This window comes from Pygocentrus nattereri, chromosome 6 (genome assembly GCF_015220715.1).
Source record: "Pygocentrus nattereri isolate fPygNat1 chromosome 6, fPygNat1.pri, whole genome shotgun sequence".
In the NCBI taxonomy this organism is placed as follows: Eukaryota; Metazoa; Chordata; class Actinopteri; order Characiformes; family Serrasalmidae; genus Pygocentrus; species Pygocentrus nattereri.
Window position 1 is genome coordinate 17,514,209 of NC_051216.1, and position 12,109 is coordinate 17,526,317.

Below are 12,109 nucleotides of genomic sequence, written 5' to 3' on the forward strand. Positions count from 1 at the left end.
TTTAATTCTTGTGGCTTTTCATTCAGCATTGTTTATTCCCAGAATATGATTCATTATCACTGAGACATTTTTCTTCTGAAAGTCACGCCCTGATGTGAAATGATGAACATGATGGCATCACAGGCCTCCAAGACAATCCACCACTCCCTGTCATTTGACTATTAGACACATTCGCACAATGCAAGAAGCTATGAGAAAATATGAGAGCAATATGTAGGATATCCAAATTATGTAAAAAGCCCAAGAGCCTAAATCAAGTTCAGTGAGGGGGAAATAAGGACTGAGGACACAAATGAGTGATTTACATGCTTATTATTCTCTCAGCTTTAGAGTCAAATGTCATCTATAGTATAACAGTGTGATATTGTTTTTCAGTTTTAGCAACACGTTTGCAATACATTTAGTAGGTATCAAGCATTGTACATTTATAATGCCTATAAAACAAATAAATTAATATTTATTTATTTACTTCTATTTTTGTACACTTTCCTCACGGCATCTGGGGCCTGAGAGTTGACTACACTGTATTTTTTTGTTGGTGCTTCAAATTGTTTTTGATAGAAGATAAAGAAGAAAGAAAATTAAATTATTATTAAGATTGCATTCTGGATATGTGTTTGCTGCCTGGATAACATTCACAATATTGTATGAAGACCCCTTTGTTGTGCGATTAAAAAAGAAGCCAGAATTAAGATTTATAGTACAACGTTTTAGCACAGAGTACCAGCAACTGTATTATTGCAAACTTAAGTATCATCTAAAACTGTGATAATGTAATATATCTAGAAAATATCGCGATATATAATTGTGTCAGTATAGCCCCGGTTTGAGCCGTCTTCAGCCGTATTTATGTGTAGCGGTGTTTGTGTCTCATGCGCCCTCCCTCTCTCCTCTCTCCAATGGTACAGTCCAAACAAAGCCTAGAGCGGGTGAAAAGCTGAACAGAGCTGAGCTGGAAACGCTGCTGGACCAAACTGAACCAGCACAGAAAACACTGAGAGACTGACCAGTGGGAATGACTAGGATTAATTTATCCTAACCATGGCTCAGAACAAAACGAAAGCGTTTAGGGTTGGTTTCAACAAATGGTAGTGGTTCTCTCCTCCGCCACAAACAGACAGACACATTATGGTGGTGAGGAGAAATTCACCTGTTATGATTCTGCTGCTTAGTGGGAATGGCCGTTAAACTCAACGACGGTGTTCGTGTTAATTAAAGAAAACACGGCCACGTGTTTTGTGAAGGATGTTGAGCTTATTTACTGCGTTTAACCTCGACTAGTTTCTACATCGAGGAAACTCGAACTCCTGAATGAACCGTGGAGGAGGAGGTGGTGGTGGTAAGTTGTTTTTGTTCCTCTGGATTTAAAACAGCATCGCACACGACACGAATCAGAGCCTTTGATTCATTTATGTAAAGCCACATTTTCGAAAAAAAAAATCCTAAGACAGGAGACGATGCGACTGAATCGTGACTGTTGGATATTTGTTTAGGGTTTTTTTTTTGTTAGGATGGGCTCTGAGATCTTTTCCACATTGAGAATCAAATGACGAATAAGCGTTTCTGTTTTCTTTCTCTCTGTATCCTACCTGCATTGTTTCACACCAGTTGTGTTTGAAACATCTAAAAAAAGAGTAAAGAAGCGCTTGAAGACGACGAGCTATTGTTCTCAGCTCTCAGCCCCGGAGTCCTTTTGTTTCCTCGCTGTGTATCTGTTGGCTCTTACTGTTTTGGTCCGTTTCCAGTCAGAATAACGGATGACCAGCCCTTGTGTTATATGGAGATCACTGAACTGCAGTGTTAGGGGGTATTTATTTAGTATATAGTGGTCGTGAATTAATTAATATAATGTGATTTAATTTCATTGTGATATTCTCTTGGAAAACAAGTGGGAATCAGCTAATATGATGTCACGTGGTCAAGGTGACAGAAGGTTCCTCATGTTATGAAAAAAATGGAGGACGTTTCTGCACTGCTATGGTTTTATATCACTTTTAATCAGTAGATTCCACTGTATAATGTCAGACACCAACAATATGTGATCTGTATAGATGACCAGCTGACCAAAACAAATGTAGGTACTTGCGTTGCCTCTTCCTGTTTAGAGTGAAAAGCATGAAAAGCCAATGCTTATTATCTTTAGCCATTAAACCATCAGTTCATGGATCAACCTTCCATCTTTTACTTAGCAGTTTGACATGAACCTGATCTTTATGAAACCGAACATTGAACTCTCATGATGAAGCTCAGAACAATGGGGTAATATGCACCAGGTGGCTTTGCGCACCATTATACGCTACTAAAGATGGCTTTTGTAACTTTCTGTGAAAGGGCTTCAGCAGTATTCATTCAAGAATCGGTCCCACTATTTAGTGGTGGGGTGTCACTGTCTCTCCATTCTCACCCAATCAGAAGAAGACTGAGTCACACTTGTAGAGCTTTTGAGTGTATAGTGTTAATCACACTCTACATTTCACACTTGTTCTCTAACTGCTTATTGACATGAAGTGGGTAAGAGTAAAAAAGATCAAGAGGTGCACATACTTTATGGCATGCAAAGGTGTTGATTTGTGCATCAGGTGGCTGCCATTTAGTATGCTGTGTGATGGAAACAATAAGCAGTGGATTTTGAAAGGTCAAAAGAAGACTCCACTCGCATCACAGTTTTCTCACAGAAAATGATGACTGAGTTGCTGTGGCGGGATCATATCACATCTGAAAGCTTGAAAGCTTGTAAAGAAGTCTGTAGGGGAAGAAGTTCAGAGACACTGTTTGATTTCCTCAGTCATGTCATACTTGAGAAGCATGAGACCCAGCCGTCAATAATTAAAGAGCATGTACCTAATGTTGGCGCAAAACAGTGCAAATGAAATTACAGTGGCGACACAGATGCATTTAAAAGATTTAAAAGCTTTTGTGCTGCCCATATTTATTGACCAGCAAAGTGCCTGAGGGAATGTATGCAGGATAAGGATGTAGATGTTCGACATCCCCTCTGTGATTACATTATAAACACATCTTTACTGTAACTCTGAAGTAAGCTGAGGAATATGATGGAAAATCTGCTTGTTGGGGTATGGAATTGATTCTGGGTTTTCCATTTCTTCCACATATATAATTGTGGGAAAAGTGCACATGTAATCTGACTATTACAAATATAAATGTATACAAAGTTTTTAGCTGAGTAGCTGTATGTGATGGTTAGTCAGGGACTCCCAAGTAAAATTACCTTATGACCCAAAGTAGGGATGTACCAATGTGGGAATTCTGGGCTGAGACCAATTTTTATCTGCCAGTGATGATACTGATACACAACCGTTTGTAAAATGTATAAATTGAGACTAGATCCACCTGGATTAGAAAGGGAAGTATAAATGCAAATAAAATACTGAAATTTCCGCACAGTAACCCAGCATTTAAATGTCCTACTTTCAGGAGTACAATAAAAATGTCATCAAATATCAGTTTGAAATATCGCTGAAATATCTCATTTGAAATTTTGAGATTATACCTGTTTATGCTGATATGATTCTGATATTATTGTACATCCTTTATAATTAGTGAATTAATCTACTTTAAGTTAAATCCATTGCTGAAACAGGTGTTCAACTGTATATAGACAGCTTTTATAACCTCCGCAGAAAGGCGTTGCCTTGGGACACTCTGGGTCAGCTGCACGTGAACATAAGGTCACCATGCCCAATGCCACACACTTGATAGAGGGGTATAAATTCCCTCAGCATTAGGCTGAAGGGCAGTGGAACTGTGTTCTCTGCTCTACAAATATTATGTACATAAAAAAAAAATAATAATAATTGTGAACAAAAATCATAAGGCCACTCACTGCTCAGGGAGAACTCATGCATTGTTCAGCCTGGGAAGAAACATGTTTTGTTGAGAGATTGGGAGTTGTATCAGAAAATGAACTCATTCAGTGTTCCTCTGTAGCCCCATTACACCAGCATGCTCATAAAAAATGTGCTTCTGAGATAAAATGCAGATGTGTGGACACACAGACTAGCATGGCGGGGGTGTTAACTGGCAGGGAGGGGCTAGGGAAATGATGAGGAGGTTGAAGCTGAATGAAATCCAGGCAGTGTCTTGTATAATGAAGGCAGTTATGTAACATTGTGGCGATTAAGGCAGCGGCAGTGCTCCTCTGAGGGACACGTCCAACTGAGTTACGCTACAGCAGACCAAACATTTTCGTATCTTATCTGAGATCAAAGGCGAGAGAGAGAGAGCAGAGAAGAAAGGGAGGGACAGAAGGAGAGAGATTAGCAGAGAAATTCAGGTACTGCTATTAAACCAGAAAAGAGTGAGCTAAAGTGAGAAATAGAACGAATGGGAGATTAAGAAAGATAGCAGAAAAGACACAGGGGAGCAAAAAAAGAGTGCAAGCGAGGGAGTGTGAAAAAGATGGAGCGGAGGGAAGAGTAAGAGAGAGAGAGAGAAAGTCAATGTTAATCCTATTATCCCCTTCAGTGCTGTCCTACCCACCAGCTACAGCTCCTTCGTGTGGGATTCTGGTCCGAGGGGCTGCTCTGGGATTGAGCTGGATTTAGTCTCTTAGTGACCGTGATTTAGAGAGTGTTCAAGAAACAGTTCCAGGATTAATGGTGCTCATTATAAATCTTCATTAGGACCCAATCCAAACTGCATCATTATTAAGGCTGTCACTGTCAATTATGTTAGTAATCAAGTAATCTACCAATTATTTTGCCAATTAATCTATTTTTTAGAGTTTTAAAAGCGGCCAGACAATAAAAAAGGACTCAACAGAACAATATCAAAACGTGCATTTGAAATGGTTACCTATAAAAGATCTTTAGAAAAGATAAACCTACTTAATATGTAATATAAAACCACTGTATGGAAAAAAGTGTGTAAATTAATGTGTAAATGAGGCTCTGATTATTACTTTAAGAGAGATCATTCAGAGAATTAAAATGTGGTATCATAATGAAAATTGTCCTTTAGAGTTGTGCCTTTGTATGAACCTTTTATTTTTGTAATTATATCAGTTTACTTTTATTAAATTGTCAAGTTTCATTTATTCAGCTTTATTTTCTTTTATTGTTATTAGTTATTAAGCTTTATTGCTTGTCTGTGAAATGCCTTGAGCTGTTGCATTTATGAAAACTGCTCCATAAGTAAAGATCATATTTTATGAATAGATAAAGGTAAAGATAGAGCAGACCTAGAGCACTCCTGATTCTTGGTTACATAACAAAGACAACTGTCGGTGGGAAACTCCCACAAAGATCTCTGTGTAATTTCATCCATGAGACAATGAAGAAAGCAAGAGCACAATAACTTTATTTAATAAACCAGTTTTGATTTCATTATTTTCACTTATTGTTACATTATTCAAATTCACTACCTTTTGTATGATAAAAGGTACACTGAGCACACGCTGAAATGCATTAATTTTTGGGCCGCCACGATCAGTTAATCTAACTTTATTACTATTAAAAAAACAGATGAAAATGTTCTCTGTGTATCACTCATCAATATTTTGTTAAAAGCTAAATTAAAGGGATACATTTTCAGTTGCTTCTTAAAAGTGTGTATAGAGGCTGTTTAATAAAAGATGGAATCAATTACCACAGTTTAGAAGCATAAAAACAGAAAAAGGCTTCTGTTTTTTCTTGTGCTATAATTAATGGAGGGTATTTGCAGATGGCCAGTAACTTCAGTCTTAAGATCTCATGTTGAAACATAAACAAATGGACATTTTGTGACATACAGAGGTGCTAGGACATTTACAGCTTTAGAAACAAGAGACAGAGCTTCACTATCCAAAAATATACGAGTAACCAGTGCTGTTATTTCAAAACAGAGGTGATATGAGCTCTCTTTTTTTGTTTTTGTTTGGATTTATGATGCTGCATTTTGTAACGGTTTAATACTAAACCAATTAAAAAGAACATTACAATAATCAATAGCATTATAATGATCAATCTTGTACCAGAAGCCCTCAAAACTGATGTTAGGATGGGACGCTCACAAAAGTTATATTAATCAAAATAACCTTTTATATTATGTTTTGAGACATTTTGTCATAGTAAATGTTTTAACACATTTTTGTTAAGAATAATGCAAAATGTGTTGTCCTTAACTGGCTTCACAAAAGTATTCAGAATTCAGCTACTCTAAGGTGCACCTATTGCTGACACAGTTATTAAATTTCTTACACACAACTTGTGTAATCTCTATAAACAAATCATAGACAATAAAATTGGAGCGGCCACACAAGTTTGAGGTATCCATGTCAGCTAGAGAGGCATAAAGCCTTCACCCAGCATTGGAGCATTGGGCTGTGGAGCAGTGAAGCTGTGTTCTCTGAAGCAATGGAGCACCATGAGATATCTTTAGGATGAGTTGGAGTGGCATTTGTGATAATCATCATCCAACATCAATACCTGACCTAAATAAAAAGGGGAGGGTATTAATGCTTAATACCCTTGATTTAAAGCAATGTTGGATTCATAGATGACTAAACTTTTGGACAAATAGTGAATTTGCTAAAAAGTGCGTGTTTCCTGTTAAGGGGACTAAATGTAGTTTTAACATCTGCTCTGAATGTGCAATGGCATCGGCATCCGCTGTGAATGCTCAGTTGGATTATAGATGGTTTAGAGCTGAGTCATAAGAGTATGCCCCATCCTGAGAGTCATAGATGTCCTTGGCACTGATTCTGAAGACTCTGCCTCGTTCTACCTCATGCGGTTGAAAGTGATGTAACGGGGCTTTTACATGACAATTCATCTAAATCTATGTGGTGTCGAGCAGTCAGAATGTGTCTCTCTTTAAAACTTTGGGATGGTTCTCTAGATGAGTCCTGTCTCAGACTAAATCATGCACAGAGATGTCTATAAAATCCATTTTAGTCTATAACTGGGCTTAATCTATGTCTCTAAAGTAAGCCTTTTATGTCTGATGGCTCTAAGCCATGCCTTTGAAAAGTGTAGTGGTGGAGAATCAGTGCATTATAGACACATCTCATATAGTGGTGTATGCAAGTATTTCTGAGCTTACTGGCTAAATAATCAGTGAATAATCTTGGGAAAAAAGCTCTCTTCATGAAAGGGTGAATGAATTGCCTTGATTTATTTGTCCTTGATTTTCAAAGAACCTTTTCATCCTCATTTTCTTTTTATAATGTGGTCATTACAAATGCGTTACAATTGCTGTGCTGTTTGTGTAGCTTTAGTGTTCTAGGTTCTGAGGTAAATCAACCATCAGTCTCCACAGAAGATTTGTGTATAATGACTGACCCTTGTGTTGGTTTGTGTTCTTCATGCTGGACTTGGCCAGAGCATGAAGGCTTAATCTGAGTAAAGCCTATTTGGCTCCCTTTCGCCCTCTCAGCTCTGTGCAGCCATTCGGTTCAGCTGAGATGATGCCTCCAGCTGTTCCTCAGTGGGAGAATCTAAATAGACTGTTCTGGTGAATATTTGGCTTTTAAACTCCACTGCCCAGTGTGTGGGTTTGGGTTAATGTAAGAGGAATACTGTGGAGCAGGCAGCGAAACAGGAGTGCAAGATTGCAATGCTGCATTGATTTAACCAGGGCAGATTCAGCTGCATCATTTCATAATGCGAGAATTGATTTGAAATGGGATGTGGACATTTGACACTACTTGAAAACAAAATAAAAGCAATTTGTGCTTCAAAATTCAGAGATTAATGTTGTTTACTGAAATCATTTATCATGGTATTCCTTGAATGGAACAAATTGACTTGAAGGTTTTGAGCTTAAAAGAATTGACCTGTATCAGACCGATGTCACAGAGAGATGTAGCACATAAACAACCAAATTCAAACAATGGCGGTAAATTGTTGTGAGAATGCAGCATTACACTTCATTGAAACATCTGCGTGTCTCCACTTCTCATTGGAACTTAGCAGTCAGCTTTTGTCTCTGTTTGAGTGTTTGATTGGCCATCATCAGGCTTTCTTGTTTTCTCTGTGGGTTTATTATCTCAATGAATCTTCACCAGCTTGAGGCCTTGAAGACGCCTTTTCTGCTTGCACTTTAAAAGGTTGAAATGTGCAGACGAGCTGCTAGTTACATCAGCAAAAGCAAAAATAATTGGTATGATGTGGAAGCAAGAGACTTGGCTTGTTCTGTCTCTCTGTAACTCTGCCATAACACTTGGAGTTTCACTGAAACATGGTTAACAGCAGTTTATCTCTTTTTTTTTTCTTTTTTTTTTTTTTTTTACCTCTTTTTGAGCTCTCAAGGTCTTGTCCTAGACATTTGTGTGCACATCTATATGTATATGCTAATTTCTTCTTTTTCTGCTTACATTCTTTCAGCACTGCCTTGATGCCTTTATTTGTCCATCTAGATTCTTTTTTTCAAAGCTGACCGGAGGGTATAATTATTGACCTTAAACAAATAATAATATTATCTCCTTTCAAGTGAGTAATGTAAGTAGAGTTTTTGGCCTGCTTTATCTGTTTGCCCCCACCCTCATACTTTTTCCTTTCTCTTTTGTTCATAGGCTATGTGGGTCCCTCTGCCCTCTGCCCTGTCTTCCCCAGCACTCTTCCCTTCTGCTCCAGTGAATGTCAGACACCCCTCATAGCTTTGCCAAGAATCACTCAATACATGCTCTGTATCAGGCCTAATAGCAGCCTGGGAAAATCACCAAACCATTGGATTACGGACACAAAGTCTGTGGCAGCGGTCACTCAGCCGCTTACTGGTGTGTTTTGAGTTGTGTATGTAGGAGTGAGAGATTTGTACATGCATATTGAGAAAAAGGGGAGTGTAAATCTGCATCGTTTGTGTGCTTAAATTTGCATGAAGATGAATGATTGGCTCATTGATTGCTGTCGTCAAAGCCCTGTTGCCTGTGGACTGATTGAGAAAAGGTCCTATTAATGCATTGGAACGATCATTAACTAAGCCAATAGTGATGAAGTGCTTTAATTAAATGAATGATGCACTGCTGCTTGCCATAGTTGTGTCCCAGTGTTCTGGTAGTGGTGTTTCATTCTCTTTTGTTTTACTGGCTTTATGACTTCAGAAGTACAAATTGGGTCTTTCTCCTCTCCTCATCTCTCGTCTGCACTATTCTCTTTAGGCCTCCTCTGTGTTTTGTGTTTTGGGTCTGCTAGAGGTTCTGTGAGTTTAGAGGGGTTCAAACAGGGGCCTCTCAGTTGGATTTGATGCCAAGAGCGTCATCAAGCACTCTCTGTTTTCTCTCCTACAGATGCACATCTCAGTTCACTGTGAGCTTGTGAATTCAAGTCTGTAGTAAAGCTTGGTCTGCTGAACAATACAGGACTGAACTCAGCTTGTGGGATCATATAGGATCATTATGTGCACTGAGCAAGCATTCACTCGCTTGATGATGATTGTGGTGCTAATAGAGATTGCGTGTGTCGACTGTCAGATGGCAAGCTAACAATCACAGATGCACACTTAGCACCCACACTGCAGAGTTCACTCAGGTAATGATTATACTCTAATTCTGAGCATTTAAATCCATTAGGGATCCGGAAAGCCATAGAAAAAGTAACATTATGAATGTGTTGGTATGGTTGGGTGTGAATGGGAGGATTGGAGATTGACAACTAAAGACATCCTAAAAGCTGACACCTTGCTGGATATAGAAAAGCAGATCATTTCTTCAGTTGTTCTGAATGAACTCTGACTCCTTATTGACTCAGTGGAGTCAGAACTCCTACTCAGTTTTTTTCAGTTTTCACAGCAGTTCAGGTAGTTAGAACTGAAAAATATTGATCTACAACTCCTGTGAAGTAGCTTTTTAAACCTTAGCAAATCCAGTTTTCTCAGGGTTGACTAAACATCAGTAGGTAAACAAATATTGGAGTGTCAGAAATGTATGTAAAATGAATATATGATTGAAATGTATGCTGGAAATAACAAATGTTTATTTGAAGACCAAGACAGCATTGATTGCCCTCAAATGGAATGAATTTTCACTTCTTGGATATTGCACACATGCAAAAGATGAGCCAATATGTGAATTCTGGGTCAATGCAGGTATTTTTCACGTACAATACTGTGCAAAAGATCACAGACCACTCTTCTTTAATTTCCAGTTAAAATGGCCATTAAGTAATAAGATTTTTTCCACATCAGGAAAAAGGGAGAGAATGTAACAGAACATTAGACAAAAGCCTCAACAACTGAAGTATAATATAAACAACTCCAGTATTGTGCGTGTCCACTCCAAGTCTTCATTACAGCTTGCTTTCAGTTTTTTAAAGACATCTGTAGGGTATTTCTACATGTTCAAAGTTCAGCCTTAGAAGTTGCATTTTCTGCTTCAGTCTTAAGTAATCTCAAACACATTGAGTGATAACGAGGTCTGGACTCCGGGGTGGCCAGTACGTTGTTCTGAGAACAACAGCAGCTTCTTTGATTTATTTGCACATTTGTCTTCTTCTTCTTAGTAACAGCTTCTTGGCAACTACACATCTCTCAACATCTCATAGCGTTGAGTGGAAGGATATATTTTTTTTCAGATCTGAAGCAAAAGTAGAGCTTGATTTTCTTGAAAATGAAAGCTTTAAGTATTGATTATCTGGTAGTGACATTTTTGATGCTCTGTCAGTTCTTGTATGGTTGTTAGGATTTCCATTTTCTCTGTATCTTTTAATCTTTTTAACTCCAGGTTTTACAAATGACTTATTTTCCTTTGACTTTCCTCTTTCTTTTGCAAGTGGACTGTTTATATCTAATCTTCTAAAAAATATCTCCTGAAAAATTAATAACTTATACTTAAAGGCTGTTTTAGCTGGAAATAAATTAAGAGTGGTCTCTGACTTTTGCCAAGTGCTGTATCTGTCATCTTGCTAAGTACTGTATATTGATGTCAATGCTGATGACACAAACTAACAAAGACAAAAACAAGGAAAATGCATGCAATTTTAGATGTAGACACATACATCCATTATAGTGCTATTCTCATGCAGGTCAGGAGAAGGGGAAAACCCATCCAGTGTTAATAGAATTTGAACCAGAAGCTCTAAACAAGATTAACAAGGTTTAACAGAGCCTCAGCCCTGTCCACTGAATCACTCAGCCTGAACACACACACACACACACACACACACACACACACACACACACACACACATACATACATACATACATACATACATACATACATACAAGCACTTCACCTCCACTAAGAAAACCTCTTTCTGAGACTTGACTTCAAGATCCCTCTGTCGCTCGGTTTCTCTCCAGGCTGCCTTTGCCAGGGAAGCCTGCGCTGTGCTGACTGCAGCTGAAAAAGGAAATGAATGGTTTATGAAGTTGCTCTTTTATCTTTGTTTTCATTGAAGCCTCCGGTCTGCCTCTGCTGTCTGCTCTAATGCCTGCAGTAAACTCCCTGTTTTCTCAGAGTGCAGCAGTTCATTCTGTGATAAATATTGCTTTGTGCAGCAGGTGTTGTGTACATGAACGTATATAAATAGAGCATTGTGATTTATGGGGAGATGGAAGTCCATATGTTGTTGGAAAAGGCTGAATTTCTGTAGTGTATATGGCCCTGTTGAGTTTTTGTAATTGTCCTTGGATTACTCATCTTTTTTTTTTTTTTAATTAAAATTAAATTTTCTGTAATTTTTAATTTAATTTCAACCTCTGTTATATCAAAGGGCATAATATAGTTTGTCATATCTTCATTGGTATTATATAAACTGCTATGCATTGTGTCTCTTGGTAGTATGCAATACAATTCCAAGACAATGGAAAATAAACATTATTAATCAAAACTCTAGGCATTAATGGACATAACATATAATAATAAGTGTAGTCGGGCCCCCCACAGTAAATAAGTATAAAAGGAGCTACCTTCAATTGACCTTACAGTTGTCCTGCTTTGAAGTACAGTAAGTCTCTGATTTTGTAATAGTCTTTGGCATGCTGCTCAGGTGCTTATTCTGTACTAGTCTTGGCATACTTGTGCTGAACTTATATAGTGGTGATTTCAAAACCTTTTTGGATGTCTCTTTGTCATATAAAGCTGGTACTTTTGCATACATGTTGCATAGCTGACTCGTACAAAACATGTTGAACTGCTCTTTTCACTGCATAGGTCATAAAATAGAGGCTGCTG

General features: G+C 38.1%; 1 protein-coding gene across 1 annotated transcript in view; it reads left to right on the forward strand.

Annotated features, from left to right (window-relative positions):
• Nucleotides 1–910: 910 nt before the first annotated feature.
• tmem198a (transmembrane protein 198a) overlaps nucleotides 911–12,109 on the forward strand; it is a 30,668-nt gene continuing 19,469 nt past the window's right edge. The window contains exon 1 of the mRNA XM_017691672.2: nucleotides 911–1,339. The gene's annotated coding sequence lies outside the window, so the exon portion shown is untranslated. The remainder of the gene's footprint in view (nucleotides 1,340–12,109) is intronic.